At 54.1% G+C, this 15513-nt stretch overlaps 1 pseudogene; it reads left to right on the top strand.

Moving 5' to 3' along the window:
* The first annotated feature begins 1668 nt into the window (after positions 1 to 1668).
* LOC123804534 lies at positions 1669 to 14878 on the top strand (annotated as a pseudogene).
* Positions 14879 to 15513: the final 635 nt, after the last annotated feature.

A 15513-nucleotide genomic window follows, 5' to 3' on the forward strand; every position in this document is an offset into this window, starting at 1 on the left:
TCTCTGTTTTTGCGGGAGAGGCCACTGTGCACCAATGGCTGCTAGGCTGTTTTTAAAAAATTCAAGCTGAGTTAGCTACCAAGAACCCTTTTAGTCAAAGTCTTTTTTTCCCCCTCAAAGTTCACACTGCCATTCAAGTGATTCACACGGCCCACATCCTCCGGGTCCTCAAGAAAGGCCAGTCTCCTGGTGCAGCGTCAGCAGAGGAGGGAGAAGTGCCCTCACACGCCAGGGCGTGGACGGGAGTGGTCTCAGTTAGTGCTTGTCCTGAGTCAGGCTGCTGGGGAGCAGCTATCGGAGGTGGCCTTGACCATAGGAAGAGTGGCCAGGGACCTGGGGCCCGACCGTCATTGAAATCAGGGATGACTAGGCGTTTAGGAGCCAAAGACACCCACACATAAACAATCCACTGGTCATTTTGAACATACGACTGAAAGTGACTCCTACACTTATATTTTATTTTTTCCTTTTGGCTGTTACATTTATTAAAGCCAAGGGCAAGGGAACAAGGAAAGGCATAGGACAGTAGAAGCAACAGGAGGGACCCTAGGTGGGGCTGCCCTGACTCAGTGGGAAGTCACGGGAAAGGGGGCCTGGGACTCAGGTTCAGGGAGTTGGCCTGAGAAAAGCTGCCCCTGCTTATTGCCCCCCTGGCTGCGTGTCTCCTGGGATCTCTGAGAGTTTAGGAGATGCCTGCCCTGGGGGACTGAGAGGAGAAGGGAAGGCTCAGGCACGCTCCCCGGAGGGAGGGCACTTGTATTAGCGCATTTCAGAAGGTGTCCTCCCTGACAGGTGTGTGGGAGTGCCCAGGGGACAGGGCCCTGAGGTTGGCAACTTTAAAAAGCATCAAAAAAAAAATAAGAACAGGGGTAGATTATAATGAAGTGAGCACGTGTAATAAAATGTTCACTGTGAACAGAAAACACAGACTCCTGCTGACAGAGGAGGGGTCAATCCGGGTGAAAACCCAAATGCAGCACAGAGAAGGCTCAGAGGGAAAATGATCTTCTCAGCCACAGCCCGCTGGCCTCCCTCCCCAAAAATATTTCCTAAATTTCCTTTTCCTGTGGCTCCCTGGCATCCTGTCCCTGAAAACCTGGTAATTGAATTATCTCTGAGTCCATCAGAGACAGGATTTCGGAGGAGCCAGGGAAGGTGGACTGCCTCTGCTCTCTGTGCGCTCACACTCCCCTGGGCTCTGGTGCAAAAGATGTCCGCAAAGGGCCACAGTGACCGTTAAATTCAGGCTCACTTCCTGCACACATTAACAGCGGTTAATTTGTCTGCATTCTGCTGTAATATCTATTATAATATAAAAGACATAAAGCAGGAGAATATACTGAAATACCGATCACGCACTCACGCACCCACGAATGATTCACGCAGGTGACCACACAGAGAGACACGCAGAGGGTAGGAGTCAGGGCTGGAGCTGGTCTGTACTGCTCCAACATGTTCATGCCAACCTTGCCCACTGGTTTCTGCCCAGCAACTGATGAGACACAAGGCTCTGAGCCAATCAGAGAACAAGTGTTTTCAAAGAGAGACTTTGCCCTATTTCCCTTGCTGAGCACCCTTTCTTTAACCCACCCTTATTTCCATATCAGAGACTCACCTATAATAAAAAACCCTCGAGTACCTTTGCTCTGTGATTTCCATCTGGGAGTGTCAAGGTTAATTACGGGGAGCTGGTGAGAGCCAGGCCCCAGGGCCCCTTGGGAGGAAGGCTGAGGAGCTGGGGGAGCCTGCAGGGTGTCCCTCACCCAGAGAAGGAGTGTGGGGCTGTGAGCCTGCAGGTGAGGGCACAGGGGAGCGTGGAGCAGGGCAGGTAAGGTCTGCACTGGGACACCTGTGGGAGGGAGACAACGGGAACCAGGGAGCTGGACACCTGCCCGTCCCTGGGAACTTCCTGTGGTCAGAGAGGAGCAAGGCCCCTCACAGTCTCTCCTGCTCGTCTCTGTGGACTTGTTCTAGGAGATTCTAGAAGAGAGGCTGACACCTCTCCCCTGGCCTGAGCCAGGTTTGACTGCCTGCTGCTCGAAAGCCAGTAACTGAGAGACAGGGACTGGTGGGAAGAAAGCAGGTCCATTTATGGGCTCGCAGCTCCAGATGATGGGGTCTCAGCTCAGAGACCATCTGAACAATCACACACAGGCAGGGATTTTGTAAGGAGAGAGAGGAAAGGAAAACAAAAACACAGCAAAGGGACACGGAAAGGAGGGTGTTGAGAGTTCTGCATGGAGGGGACAATGTGCAAACAACACAGTCTGTTCAGGTTCCTGGTCGAGGTCAGCAAACCTCCCAGAGCTGAATGTCTGAGGGTGGACTGAGCTCCTTCTGAAGTTAGTGTCTGGAATTCTTCAGCAAACTGGCTGTTTATCTGAGTCACATATAAGTGAGCAGGTCATCATTTACAGAAATAATGTGGAAAGAACAGTGGGGTGGGTTACCAGGTGTGTGTCTTAAAGATTAATTGTAAAACCCTGGCCAGTGTGGCTTAGTTGGTTGGAGCATCATCCCACACACCAAAGGCTGGGGGTTCGGTTCCTGGTCAGGGCAGAAACCTGGGTGTTGGATTCCATCCCTGGATTACGCAGCCTAGGAGGGGCAGCCAACTGATGTTTCTCTCTCATGTCTGTGTGTCTCTCTCCTGCCCACTCTCTTTGTCTGTTCATTGTCCTACTCTCTCCTCCACCCTTCCGCTCCCTCTAGAAGTAATGAAGAAAAATGTCCCTGTGTGAGGATATAAAAAAGACGTATGTGTAAAGAAGATTGTTAAAGAAATATTTGTAATATAGACAAATCTGAAGCCTCCACACACACAATAGTTGAGGAATGCAGAACTACACACTGTCTGACCACAGAGGGGGTTCCAGTCCGTGTGTCTGTCGGCCGTCTGTACCTCCTCTCTGGAGAAATGTCCGTTCAGGTCCACGACTCATTTTCTAAATCAGATTGTCTGTTTTTTTGGTGTTTAGTTGTATCAGTACTTTCTAAATTCTGAATATTGAATATGGTTTAAAAAGTGAGCCCTCTTACTATCTGCTTTTTATTTTTTTTATTTATTTAGTTTAAGATTCCATTTATTTATTTATTTTTAGAGAGGGGAAAGGGAGGGGGAAAGAGAAGGGGAGAGACATTGAAGCACAAGAGAAACATCGGTCAGTTGCCTCTCAGGTGTTCCTACCAGGGACCTGGCCAGCACCCCAGGCCTGTGCCCTCCCTGGGAATCTGACTGGCAACCTTTGGGTTCTCAGGCTGGCACTCAACACACTGAGCCACACTACTCAAGGGCTAAATCACTTTTTTTTAAATAGTACTATTGGCAAATATCTTCTTCATTTACTGCATAATGTTTTCATTTTGTGATGGTTTCCTGTGCTGGGCAAACACTTGTTACTTTGAGATGGTCTCATTCATTTATTTTTTCACTTTTTGCCCTTGGACAAAGGGACATATCAAAAAAGACATTGCAAACAGTTATGTTAGAGAATTCACAGCCTATATTTCCATCTAGTTTTATGGTTTCAGAGTTTACATTTAAATCTCTAATTTTATTTTGTGTGTTTTCTTGTACTTGGTTTAGGAAAGGGATGCAGTCACACCCTTTTGCACGTATTTGTCCAGGCCTGTCAACAGCATGTTGGAGAGGGTCTCTTCACCTCAGACCGATTGCCCACAGAGGCGAGGACTCGTTGCTGGCTCTCTGGTCTGTCCCATTGACTTTGGTGACTGCTGTCCTGCCAGGTCCTGCTGTCTCTTCAGTGCAGACGTGTGACGTCCCTGTCCTGTCAGGGGAGCGTGACACCACCAACTTTCGTTCTGTCTCAGGGTTTCTCTGGCTGTTCAGAGTTTTTAGTGGTTTCCACATACATTTTAGGGTTAGTTGTTGTACTTCTGAGAAGTAGGTCATTGGTATTTTAGTAGGGATTGCACTGCATCTGTGTATTGCTTTAGGCAGTGTGGACATTGGAACAATATTAATTCTTCCAAACAGCAGCACACTGTATGTTCCCACTGATTTGTATCTTCCTCAGTTTCTGTCCTCATTGTCCTACAGTCGTCAGTGTACAGGTCTGTCACCTCTTCACTTACATTGAATCCTAGATATTTTGTCCTTTTGGATGATATTGAAAATGGGATTTTAAAGAAAATGTCTCATTCTGAATATTCAGTATTGCTGTGTAGAAATGCAGTAGGGTTTCTGCTTTTATATCCTGCAGTGTGACTCCATTCATACTAGTTCTAATAGTTGTTTCGTTTTTTTTTGGTGGAGTTCTCAGGCTTTTCTCTAGTTTGTATCATGTCATCTGCAAATGGTGAGAATTTTACTTTTTCCTCTCTGATTTGTATGATATTTATTTCTCTGTCCTGTCTGATCAGTGTGGCTAGGACTCCCAACCCTGTACTGAATGGAAGTGGTCATCGTGGGCATCTGTTTCTTCTTCCTGATCCACAGGAACAGCCTTCAGCTTTTCACCACTGAGATTATGTGGGTTGTTGGTTTAGGAATCATGTTTTTAATAAAGAGGTTTTCTATGTATTTGTAACAAAATTGGTTGCAGTTTGGGTATTTAAATTGTATCTACACTTTGCTATTGCAGATTTTACCATCATGAAACACACTTAAATATAAACCTTTGTGATAATGCCTGATTTTTTTTCTTTGAGATTAAATCTTTCAAACGGAAAAACATTCTTTAAAGCCATGTCGTGTGTGTGTATATATTCAAAATACATTGAGATAATATTTACACTCATATAAATCAAAGTCTATGATTTCCATCCTAAATAATAAATATTTTATTCTATTATTATTATTACTATTAATAATATTTTGGTCATTTTATACTTGGCTGTGATCAGGAATAAAAAACAATAAATATCTCCAGAAATAAGTGGAAATACATCCCACACTGTGAAAACTTTTAACATTTAAAACATTCTGATAATTGTAAAAGTACAGGGTGCAAAGGACTCCGCTTCTGCTCTGGGATGGAATGGGAGCCCCTGGGAGGGGCTGAGCAGGAGGGAGGGAGGGGTCAGGACGTCCTGGCTGCTGTGCAGGGCACGGCCTGCAGGGGGCAGCAGTGCGATGGGGACTCAGAGCAGTGGGGCCTGCCTTCCTCAGAGGGTGATGCTGGGGGTGCGCACCTGGCTGTGGCAGGGAAGTGCGGGTGAGTGGAGGGATTCTGAGCACGTTCGCAAAGGAGAGCTCCGTTCTCCCTGAGGACGAGGGTTAAGGTACGTCCATTACTGTTCCATGTTTCCTGGGTGATTTCCGTGTTGGAATTCAAGGTTAGGAGACTCCCCAGAGAACATTTGCAGAGGAGGCTCTCTGGTCAGCAGGGATCCCGGTTGCACCTGGGTCGGCCCTGCGCGTCTCCCATCTGGAATTCTCCGCCTTCTCCCAGGTCCTCACTGCCACCCAGCCCCTCCTGGTGTCTCTCTCTCTGCCCAGCAGGGAACGATGGTGAGGCGCCTGGTCCCCCGTCTGCCTGCCCTCCCTGTCTGCCTCGCCGTGGTCCAGCTGCTCAGCCCCTGCTCAGGTAGGACCTGCTCTGCGTTTCGTGCACCTGAACCTTTACCCTTGGGGGCCCAGTCAGAACCCTGGACTCCCCCCCCACCCCCTGCAAGGCCCGTCCAGACCCACCTGTGTGAGGACTGAGTTCCTGTCTAGGTGTCTCTCCCCTCGCCCTCCCTGCTGGGGGCACCCCCTGGTCCTCTGGCCCCAGCTCCCTCTGACGGAGCCCCCCTTCTGATGACCAGCTCAGTTTGCTGTGGTTGGACCCCCCGAGCCCATCCTGGCCATGGTGGGTGAAGACGCTGAGCTGCCCTGTCACCTGTCCCCCGGAGATGAGCGCTGAGACCATGGAGCTGATCTGGGAGCGACCCAGCCCCAGGCAGGTAGTGCACACGTACGCACACGGGCAGGAGGACACGCCGGCAGCAGAGTATCGAGGGAGAACTTCGATGTTAAGAGAGGACATCACTGTGGGGAAGGCTGCTCTCTGGATTCGGGACATCAGAGCCTCTGACAGTGGAACCTACCTGTGTTATTTCCAAGATGGAGATTTCTCTGAAAATGCTCAGGTGGAGCTGAAAGTTGCAGGTGAGACTTAGGTTTGATCTGAGCTTGTTTCCCTGGGAGTCAAGGGGCAGAGGGTCCATGCCCATCAGGGAGCATTCTGGGCTCCTCAACACCAAGGGTCTCCCAGGGCCCCGCCGCCCCGCCTCCAACTCTGCTCCTCTGAGGCCCGAGACAGACCCAGGTCGTCCCCCAGGAAGGGCTCCTCCTGCATCCAGTAAAGAGTCCCTCACGCCGCCCACCAGGTCTCAGCAGGGAAGTGGAGGTCGGGGACGGGAAGGAGGAGGACACCCCCCGCCCCGCAGTGGGGGGCACACAGGTGTTTGGGTTCAGCGTGTCCCAGACAGTGGCCGTGGGCCCCCAGGTGCCCGCTGCTGTGGGTCCAGGGGGCTGAGCTGCAGGGACAGCACCTGTGGTGCCCACACCCTCCAACCAAAGGCCCCGGGACACACATGCAGTTGAACAGGGTGTGTCCATCCCTGGAGCACAGGGGAGGAAACCGGGGTGTCTCAGAGAGGGGGTGTCAGGGAGGACTGGGTGTGACCTCTGGGCTGTCAGGGGACTTGGGGGGGGATGTGGAAGCAGGGCTCTGCTCTGGGCTGGATGCTGTCAGGAAGGTGCAGGGGTGTCATGGGTCACTCCCAGCCAGGACAGGGGAGGGTGGTCACTGCTGAGGTCTGCACACTGTTCCTGCTTCCTCTGTGCTCAGACCGACTGCTGAGTGGTCTTGACTTTGTCCTGACCCGTCCCAGGGACAGAGTGACCTTGTCTGAGGTGCTGCCCCATGAAAGTGCTCGTGTCCGGGTGTCAGGGCTGCACTTCACCTTCTCAGGACACAGCCCCGCCCTGGGCTTCTGCCTGGTGGGTCCCTGGGGAGCCCGGCAGGGGATGGACTGTGGGGGGTCCTGGCTTTGTCCCTGCAGGGGCCTCCTGACCAGACACTGTCCCTCCCTGTAGACCACAGGTCCTTTGAAGAGAGTCCTCCCCACAGGACTCTGTCCTCTCAGGTCTGTAAGGGGCTTCCCCCTGCTCCCCTTGTGTTGAGGGATTCAGTGTCAGTAGGAAAAACCCCACAGTTCCTGCCTGGGTCAGCGCTCCTCTGTGAAGTGTTCCCCTCTCCAGAGATACGTGATAGAAACTGCCCATGGAGGAGGGGCCCCAAAGCAGGCTGACACCTGCAGCGTTAATTACATCAGAGTTTCCCACGGGGACAAGCACACAGAGCACAGCTGAGGCGGCAGGAAGAGGAGGTGCAGATCCTTCCCCCACACGGCAGGGCAGAGGCTCACACAGCACGGGCAGGATGGATGGGGCACTGGGGTGGGACCTGCTTCAACTAACAGGGAATTTACATCCTTGCCCAGGGTGGGGTGAGGGGCTGCTCCAGGAACCAGCATGTCTGGGCCATGGCGGAGGGGAGGGTCCAGCAGTCTCTAAGGACATTCAGGGGAAACAACCTCTGCTCCGGCCAAGATCCCCCTGGATCCAGCACGAGGGCCCAGCCATGGTCAGGCAGGGGTCACACTGTGGGTCAGTCTCTCCTGCACAGCACACTCTGGGGACAGCTCCTGTGAATCCCTGCTGGGCTCATCCAGGATGTGTGTGCCCCTCCCTGCTGTGGAGACCCCAACCAGTGCAGAGGGCTCCCCAGGATTCAGACTCACTGTTCCTCCCCAGCGCTGGGCTCTGACCCCCACGTTGAAATGAAGGGCTACGAGGCTGGAGGGATCCGTGTGGAGTGCACGTCTGCCGGCTGGTACCCGCAGCCCCAGATCCAGTGGAGAGACGCCAGGGGACACAGCTTGTCTGCTGAGGTGGCCACAGAGGCTGCAGACCCCCCAGGGCCTTTATGCAGCCTCAGCCTCTGTGATCCTGGGAAGGCGGCTCTGGGGAGGGGGGTCTCCTGTGTCATCAGAAACCCCCTGCTGGGCCAGGAGAGGTCAGCCAGGGTTTCCATCCCAGGTGAGTGCCCTGCCCACTGCCCTGGGCTCCTGGGTGGCCCCTGGGGGAAGGTGTGGTTGTCTGCTGCTGACCTGGGTCTGTGCAGGGAACAGAAGGGACAGAGCAGGGACCTGCTGCTCCTTCCCCATGAAGCTGTTTGTGTCACAGACACCTTCTGAGCACTTCCTGCGGCCACACACGGTGCCAGGGGATGGGAACTGGAGGCAAATGGTCAAGATCAGGAAAGACATGAGAAAAGGGGAAAAATATGTACCATGCAAATCTTAGAAAAAGGGCTGATCTCCTTAAAATATAAAACAACCAAGTAGAACAATGAACAAAGTATAGGAATTATCAGTTCACAGAACAGGAAATGACTCAGGAAAAGGTGTCCAATCTCCCTGACTAGGGAGGTGATTCCCACCTGTGAGACTGGAAACACAGGAAAAACGAGGTGATGGTGACACATTCTGGTGGTGGAATTGTGGGGAGGCGGTGGTGACTCTTAGAGGTTTGTGGCTATTGTTTGGTGTAGTTTTATGTCAATAAGCACAACTGCCACTGGGGACACCAGAGCCACCTTATCCAGAGTGCTCATTCAGTTATGCAAGACCCACTTCTGGGACTGTAGCTCACAGGTCAGCTCACATTTGTGTGAAATGACTCATGTAAAAGGTTATTTTCTGTATCATTAACCATTTTAACAAAGAGTCAGAGACGGTGCAAGTGCCCCCGATGGGCCGTGTGTGCAGGGGGCGCTGCCCTGTGAGAGCAGACACAGACCTGCCCCCCTGTGCTGAGGCGGGAAGGTCGCCCAGACCCAGGGGAGCAGAGAACAACCTGTGGACCCGCTGGTGTAGAGTGCTGCCTTCACCGTAAACAAGATAAAATAAAAATATATCTATGTTTTTACAATTTAACCAACACTTGCATGGCACTCACTATGGGTCAGGTACTGTATAAGCATTAATTTAATCGTCTTACTGAACAGGACACCAGGAACAGGTGCTTAAGTCATTAGTTCAAGGTCACAGAGCTAGTCAGGTGGAAGACCCAGAATTGGAGCCCAGGTCTCCAGTCCCAAAGTTCACATTCTTAATCCCCAGATTAAAATGACTCAGAAGGAGATAATAAGTGGCAGAGGGAGGAGCCGTGGAGAGATTCCAATGACTTTGTATACATTCTTTTATATTCAAAATATTCCCATGTGAGAGGCAGTTACTGCAAGACAACGGTGTTACGTGCCAGTGAAAGTTCTGGGCACTTTGGGGAGAGAACGATTGTTTTCAGTCCCCAGATACTCTGAGACCCAGGGTGGCATCAGCTGAGGCTCACCCTTCGCAGGCCCCTTCTTCCGGAACGCGCAGCCCTGGGTGGTGGCCCTGGGCGTGACCCTGCCGGCTCTGCTGGGGCTCCTGGCGGGGGACGGGCTACTGTCCTGTGGCGACAGCAGAAGAAGATCCAGGCCCTGTCTCGGGAGAAGGAGACAGAGCAAGCAGAGAAAGAAGCAGCTCAGGTGGAGAAAGAAGCAGCTCAGGCGGAGGGGCGGCGGGAACGAGGCGCCAAAGGTGAGGCCCCGCTGCAGGTGGTCGCCACCTCCCCAGCCCCACCCCGGGCACCCACCTCGCAGGTCCTCTATTCCATCCCCTTTAAAGGACTTTCTTTTTCTGCTTATTTCCAGAGAAGCTGCAGGATGAACTCAGTAAGTGGCGATCCCCGGCCCATGCATTGTGGGGTTCCTGCATTACACATGTCACTGACCCCTCACGTTGTTCCCTGCAGGGTGGACAAAGATCCCGTACCTACCACGTGAGTGACCCGGACCTGCATCTCAGCCTCTCTGCTCAGATAGTTCAGCCCCTTCCCTCCCCACTAACCTCCCAGGGGAAGGAAAGGATGCTGATGGGGGGACCAGGCAGTGGTGTGTCTCAGGGGGGAAGGGGCTGTGGTCTCTCTCCACCAGGGGGCGCTCGCGGGACACCCCAGGGAACCCCAGAAAGGAGAGTGGGCGGGGGAGGGGGAGGTGACTCCGTGTGGGAGTCCTTCCCTCCCTGGTTTGCTCACAAACTCTGTAGCGCACTGAAAAGAAAGGCAGAAGGAGAGAAAAGTGTCTTAAACACAGGAGTGGCCGTGGCAGTTGTCACAGACTTACCGTTACTGCTGAAAACATAGTATCTGAAATTTTCCCATTAGGGTGCCCCGTTGTTTCTGGAGTGGGCAGGAAATAATGCAGATTGAGGAGAATGAATCCCAGCACACAGGTACACGCGTGTGTACACAGGGCAGCGTGTGCGCAGACACACCCAGGTCCTGGAGAACCCGGTCATCATTTATATGACAGGGTCACAGTCCAGGTCCCTCAGGGACTGTCTGACCACAGATGGTACCAAACCCTGAATACACGAGGCTTTTCCTTTTCACGTAAAGGAAGGCTTCTCGTTGCAACACCAGCGTTGCAGCATCACTGTTCTTGCACGTTGGGGTCATTACTGGTAAAATAGGGGTGACTGAACACCAGCGCTGTGATACTGGGACCATCCATCTGTCACAGAGACGCTCCTCAGTGACTAAGGGGGAGGGAGCCGCAGGGTGGATGTGCTGGACTCAGGGAGGGATTCCTGAGGGGGCAGGTCTGGAGCAGACAGCAGGGGGACCTCATCACGCTGCTCAGACTGATGTGCAATTTAAAACTTATGAATTGTTTGTTTCTGCAATTTTTATTCACTCTCCCCAACCCTGGTTGACAGAAGGTAACTGAAACTTCAGAAGCTAAAGCAGGGATGAGAGGTGACTGCTGCACAGACACGGACAGGACAGCTGTGCGGTGACCCTGGGACAGCCCCTGCAGGGCGCCTGGGGGTCCTGAGCTGCAGCTGATGGAAAGAGGAGGGGGAGCCGGGGAGGGAACAGGCAGAGGGGGAGGTGGGGGGGTGGGAGGCACACAGGAAGGTGACAGGGGGCACAAGGGAGAGAAAGGAACCAACTCAGAAAGGACAGTTCAGGTGACTGTCTGTCTCCATTGCAGGTGAGGAGCAGCCTCAGGCCTATGCAGGTGAGTGAGCCTGAGGCTCTCTGGTTTCCCGGCTCCTGTGGGGGGAAGCAGGTGCAGCCTTTCCTGCTGGGGGAGGGGGCCGTCCCCGTCCAGCTCAGAGGCTCATTCTCTGTGTCTGCACCACCCCCTCCTGTCTGGTCACTCAGAGAGGACCTTCCAGACCCAGTGTCCCCTCACCCTGCTGACACCCACGCCCACACCCGGCACAGCCTGGTCGTGTCCCCGCGGCCCCAGCGTGATGGAGGGAAGCCCAGCACTGGGAGAGGGTGCAGCCTGGCCCGCAGAGCTGCAGACGAGGGGAGTGGACGTTGGAGGGGACTGAGGAGAGGAGAGAGAAGAGGCTCAGTGAGGACAGTGGGGGGGGACAGAAAGAATGACCTTTCCTTGTCTGTGTCTCCTTCCTTCCAGAGTTGAAGATGGCCGTCTTCCAGCCTGGTGAGTGGGTCCCTCTGTGTCCCCAGGACAACCCCCGAGGGCCCCTGCTCCCTCTTTCCTCTCCAACTCTTTGACTGGGGACAGTTATGGATGGTGACCTGAGGTCGTGGTCTCAAAGGTGTGCTCACCTGCTGCCCAGAGCCCAGGGACCAGGGACAGGAGGTGTCCCTGGGGCCCACAGGTCTCTGTGGGAGGAAGAGGCAGGAGGGGCGGGGCTGGAGGGAGGGGCTGCAGGGAGAGGGAGGGGGGACCTGACCAGGCTCCTCCCCTCCTGCCCCGTGTGTCCCCGAGTTCTGCTGTGTTCCCACAGTCACTGCTGCTCTGTGAGGGCTGGGACAAAGGGACCGAGTGAGGTGGTGACTGTGTGTTGTCAGAGCACCCACAGGAAACAGACGGCCTGTTTGAAGGGGGTGTTTGTCTGACGGTAATGACCACGGTGAGGAGAAGGTGTCATAAGACCTAAAAACGATGCAGACAACTCCTCAGACTGTAACAGACTGTGTTGTAGGGTGATTCACTCCCAGGGGTGCAGGGTCAGAGAGGACAGAGGACCCCACAACCTGCACAGATTATTCCCTGACAACACACCCCTTACAGCACTTTCTCACACTGTGACTCGGGCACTGATGACTGACAGGAACAGGGACAAAGAATGCGGCAGCACCAGCCACACCTCCCGGTGGTCCTGTGACAGGTGACCCTTTATAACCCACACGATCCCCAGTGTGGAGTTGACCTCGGTGCCCCTGTCACTCTGGCTATTAGTGACGAAAGTGCTCATGGCCGTGTTTAAGGGACACGGATGACTGTCATCTGGAGGCCTTGGTGTGCTGGCTGAGGACAGTGAGGCAGCTGGGGCTCAGGGGGGGCTCCTGGGAGAGGAGCTGTGGTGGACCATCTCCCTGGGGGTCGTGGGGGTCAGTGATGTGCCCCCCTCCTCCCTCCTCCCTGTGTTCAGCCTGCGCCTCCCCTTGGCCAAACCCCACAGTAACCAGAGCCCAGGGGCCCAGGGGTGCTGTCCATGGAGGACTGAGTCCTGGGCCAGAGGGGGTGGGACAGGTGGGGAGTGGACCCCAGAGCACATGGGGCCCCAGCCTGGCCCCGAGCACAGGAGGGACACGGTGTCTGTTGTCACACCAGGCACTTCCTCTGTGCCAGCCTGGGGCTCAGTATACCACCCATTTGTCTTATTCTACCCCAGAGATCAGTGTTTTACCCCCACTTCACAGACAGGAAATTGAACTTGAGATATTCCGTAGTTGGTGTCTGTGGAAAGAGAGACTGTGCAGGAAAGGACGTCCCCCAGCTCAGGGGGCAGAGCCAGGGCTGACGTTTAATCCATGTGACTGTACAGCACAGGTGGGCATGGACATTCTGGGGCAGAAATAGGAAAATAGTCGATCCCAACCCTCCTCACCCTCCCCTTCCTCACCAAACACAAGACCCCTGCAGTGTCCCTGGCACGGCTGAGGGTCCCATCCAGGGTGGGCTGGGGACCCCAGACTGTGGGCTTGGCCTCCTGCCCAGACCCAGGCCTTGAAGGCTGAGGCTCTGAGGTCCAGGAACCATGGCTGACCCCACGCCCTCTGACCCCCCTGCAGCGGATGTGTTTCTGGATCCAGACACGGCGCACCCCGCCCTCCGTGTTTCTGAGGACAAGAGGAGCCTGCAGCGGGCAGACACATGGGCAGAACCTGCCAGAAAACCCCGAGAGATTTGACAGGGAGTACTGTGTGCTGGGCTGTGAGAGCTTCACGTCAGGGAGACACTTCTGGGAGGTGGAGGTGGGGGACAGAAAAGAATGGCGTGTTGGGGTGTGCAGGGAGAATGTGATGAGAAAAGGGAACTTTAAAATGGCCCCAGAGAATGGGATTCTGGACAGTGGGGCTGAATGTTGGGAGAAACTACCGGGCTCTCACGGACCCACAGACCCCACTGACCAACGTGAGCCCCCCTGAGAGGGTGGGGGTTTTCCTGGACTGTGAGCTGGGGGAGGTCTCGTTCTACAATGCCCTCGACGGGTCTCACATCTTCACCTTCCCGCACACCCGCTTCTCTGGGCCTCTGAGGCCAGTTTTCTGGATTTTGACATGTGATCCCACTCCCTTGACCATTTGCCCAGCACAGAAAGCAGTGAGGAGATCCCTTGTGCCTGACCCAGGGCCTGACCCTTCCCTGGAGACCCCAGTGTCCCCGGGCTCAGCTGGAGGGAATGGGGACCCTCAGGCTGAAGAAACGTCTCTGCTTCTCGCTGCCCAGCCTGGAGCTGAGGGCCCCCTGGACAGCAAAACATCTCAGCAAGAAAACACTAAACACACTGAGTGACGGACTTCACTGACATTCACTCAGTTTTTCCACATGAGAGACAAGGAGACCAGGGTGCAGACAGTGAGTTAACTTTCCAAAGGTGAGTCAGGGGGCTTCGAACAACCAGAGCTGACATTTATAGGTGACTTCACATGTACTGGGTGCTGTGCTACCTGCTTCAGGTGAATCTAACTCATTTTAAAAAACCCTGTGAGGCAGCCTCATTATGAAAGTGTGGAAACTGAGGCAGGGACAGGTTAACTCACATCCATAATTCACACAGATTTTAGTGCTGCTGGGAGATGTTCATCCCCTGCCCCTCCCCCTCCCTCTGGTCTGTCCCTTTGCAGCTGATTGTCCTGTTGGGCAGGGTCATGGGCAGCCCTGAGGGTCCCTCCCAGGGCACCAAGGGTAAAGGTCACTGCAGGTGACTGTGAAGGCCACACCCCACTTGGATCCTTCAAGGTCGACTGTCACAGCCGTGGTCCCACCCTTCACTGACTGGCTCTGCAGGACGCCGAGGTCCAGAGGGAATGAACTCACAGTGACCCCATCACACAGGCTGAGAAGGGACCAGCAGCCACTCTCTGAACCAGCCTGTGACCTGTGGGCACAGAGCAGACCCACCCCCCACCTCCCACCTGGAGGTCCTCTGTGAGCAGGATGGTGCGGGGGAGGGGGCAGACGGACGTCAGTGGAAGGTTCATCACACGGTGGGACCCACGTCCAGGACAGGGACGCCCACCGCTGACCACCCACTGAGGTTCCCTGAGGTTCCCTGTCACCTGTGGGTCCTGGGGAAAGGCTGCTCTTCCTCATCATTGTCCCTGTGACTGTTCACCAGGTGTCCCCTCCCTCTGTGTGTGGGTGTCATGTCACATGTGTTAAATTTGTGAATAATGTTCATGCTTCATGGAGCTCTTCCTAGATCTAACCCCATGGATAACTCACCAACTTCACAGTTTAGTTCCCTGGCACATTTTTTCCAATGCTTATTGGATTAAATTTCTATTTTCCTGTAATAGTATAAATTTCAGGACCTAATACAACACAAATCTGTTATCTCACAATTCTCTGGGTCAGAATCCAGCACGGCTCTCGCCAGACTGTATTTAAGGTGTCTGCAGGCTGCTATTTCTTCTTTGTTTGTTTGTTGTTGTTTTGGGGGTGACCCAGGGACGAGTCTGCGTTGCTGACTCTGGCTGCTGGCAGAGCTGAGTTCCCTGCAGTGACGGGACCCAGGCGGCCCCTCTTGCTGCTGTCAGAAGGGCTGAGACCCTCCAGGCTGGGAACATCTGGGGTCATTCTCACAGGGACAGATGTGGGGGAACAAGTCAGGTGAGGGGAATGACATGGGGACAGGGTCCCAGGGGTGGAGTCACTGCTGGTGGGGCTGTTGCTCGTGAGCTATTTGCAGCGTTGATGACCCCCCCTCAGACCAGCAGATGTTTGTGTAGGATCCCTCTACCCTGGCAGGTGGCCTCCCCTGCCCGAGGGCCCAGTGAGGGGGTGTGTCCTGCTGAGCCGTGGGCATGGAGTCCTGAGAAGCACAGGGAGCTCAGTGGGGCCGTGAGCAGGGGAGACGGTGGAACCCCACGGAGTAGCCCCTGCTGCTGCTCAGAGATCTCTAAGGGTCCTTGACTGTCACGTGCATTAGGAATACACATTTTAGACATGTTTGTCTGTCACA

Source organism: Phyllostomus hastatus, unplaced genomic scaffold (genome assembly GCF_019186645.2).
Source record: "Phyllostomus hastatus isolate PE091 unplaced genomic scaffold, TTU_PhHast_1.1 phas_scaffold_216, whole genome shotgun sequence".
Classification (NCBI taxonomy): Eukaryota; Metazoa; Chordata; class Mammalia; order Chiroptera; family Phyllostomidae; genus Phyllostomus; species Phyllostomus hastatus.